Here is a 1,976-nt window from a genome sequence, read left to right on the forward strand (position 1 = left end):
CAGTAGGTTTCAAGATGTTTTTCTTAAGAAGCTGGGGAGGGGCCAACATGGCACCCAGTAGGCCCTTAGCAAAAACTCCTAAAATTAAAAACTGTCGGTTATTCTTTCTCCCATCAGTCAGGTTTAGTTGTTGAAGCCAAACGGAAATTCAAATTCATATTTTACAAAAAAACAAACAAAAAAACGTGTTTGTTTAGATTTGTGTACTTAGAGTATGTGTTCAAATTTGTAATCAGCATAAAGACGAAAAGTATATTTTATTTATTAAATACTACAATATCCATAAGCCTCAGCCACTCTTGCTATGGAGAAGAAGCTAATCAAAAATTCAAAATGCTTCATCGTTGAATTTGTGAATAAAAGATGATGGTGTAGTTACTGAAATCATCATCAATCATCAACCAAAACTGTTAGAAACAGAAGTTTAAGATCAATGATTGGAGATTTCTTGGTGAAATGCAACCTGGGAGTTGTAGTTGCTTTCCCACCTCCTTCTGCTCCGACTGCAGTGAAGCCTTGAGGACGTCTCGGAGCTGAGCCAGCTGTTTCCTCTCTCCATCCTGAGTCTGTTTAATCTGAAGGACACAGAAGGAGGCAAGAAAATCAGAGGCAGGAGAAATATTCAAATTCATTTACTTAAGTAAAAGTAGCAAAATCACACTGTAAAATGATTAAAAAAATTAAAATGTAAATGAAAAGTATTAGAGACCAAATGCTCTTAAAAGTATCTGATTATAGATAGAAAGATACTTTATTGTCATTGCATATCAGGACACAACGTAGTCATGCAGAAATCCCTATCAGTTTTATATCATGATATAATTAGATCATTATTATTGATCTACCAATATGTAAACAGGACTTTGATGTGGTGGGGATAATTTGACTAATATAATAAAATAATATATAATAATAATATAGTGTCAGATAGTTGCATCTGTGATAATAATTATTTGATGTGAGCTGATTTCATATTTTATGTCATATCTTAATTTGAAAAGTAATTATCACTAATATAATTACTAATATAAATATAACTGTAGCGGAGTAAAGAGTACAATATTTTCCTCAGAGATGTGGTGCAGTAGAAATATACAGTATCATAAAATAGGAACACAAGTAAAATAGAAGTACTTCAAATTTATAGTCAAGTACAATAAGTACTTCAGTAAATGTTTCCACCACTGATGGAAATATATATATTTATATATTTATATATTATTTTTATATTACAGGCGACAAGTCTCTAAAGCTCACTGTCGTATCTTAAAACTTTTCTTCCTTCATGGCAGCCAACAATTAATTACATTTAATTACATCTTATACAATTAAATAGAAAAGAGGGGTGAAATGACCCTTTGGTTGCTCAGTATAATCTCTGTTCTCCCTGCACTACACTAAAAACCCCTGCAGTCGTCTTAAGCTGCGTTCTCACCGTGGTCAGGTCTGTGGCCAGTTTCTCTACGTGGGGTTTCAGACTCTCCACAGCTTTCAGTCCGTCCTGGAAAAAACTGAGACATGAGAAAACAGTTAAGTGGGAAATCTGGAGTCCAAAATAAATGTACACACATTCAAAATAAAACTGCATAAACTGACCAACAATATACAGAAATAATACAGAAAAAAGAAAAAAGAAATAAAAAGCACGAATCTCTAAATATTTAATAAATTATTTCCACAATAAAAACTTTAAGAAAAATAATATGGAGTGAACTGATTACATGTGTATAGTTTGAATTCCCTCGCAAATTTTGCTCATTTTATTATTATTTCTTTGTCTCTAAATGAAATGATAAATGATCTCTGTTTGTGTCTGTAGAGATACTGAATAATGACAAACGACCTCTGGTGGCTCTGAACGTGTTTGTGTGACTTACTTGCACTGAGCGTGGAAATACTTGATGAGGTTCTGGAGGAAGTCGACGCCTTTCTTCACCTTGATCTCGTTCACTTTGAGGAGATACTGCAGAGCGAAA

At 33.4% G+C, this 1,976-nt stretch overlaps 1 long non-coding RNA gene across 1 annotated transcript; it reads right to left on the reverse strand.

The window, feature by feature from the left end:
- Positions 1 to 432: 432 nt before the first annotated feature.
- Positions 433 to 1,965, reverse strand: LOC111655242 (uncharacterized). The gene is made up of 3 exons (XR_002760796.2): positions 1,878 to 1,965; positions 1,436 to 1,511; positions 433 to 575 (listed from the first exon to the last, which is right to left on the reverse strand). It is a non-coding gene; the product is annotated as an uncharacterized LOC111655242 (long non-coding RNA).
- Positions 1,966 to 1,976: the final 11 nt, after the last annotated feature.

This window comes from Seriola lalandi, unplaced genomic scaffold (assembly GCF_002814215.2).
Source record: "Seriola lalandi dorsalis isolate HSWRI2012SDOR001 ecotype SW California unplaced genomic scaffold, Sedor1 jcf7180001958104, whole genome shotgun sequence".
Lineage (NCBI taxonomy): Eukaryota > Metazoa > Chordata > Actinopteri > Carangiformes > Carangidae > Seriola > Seriola lalandi.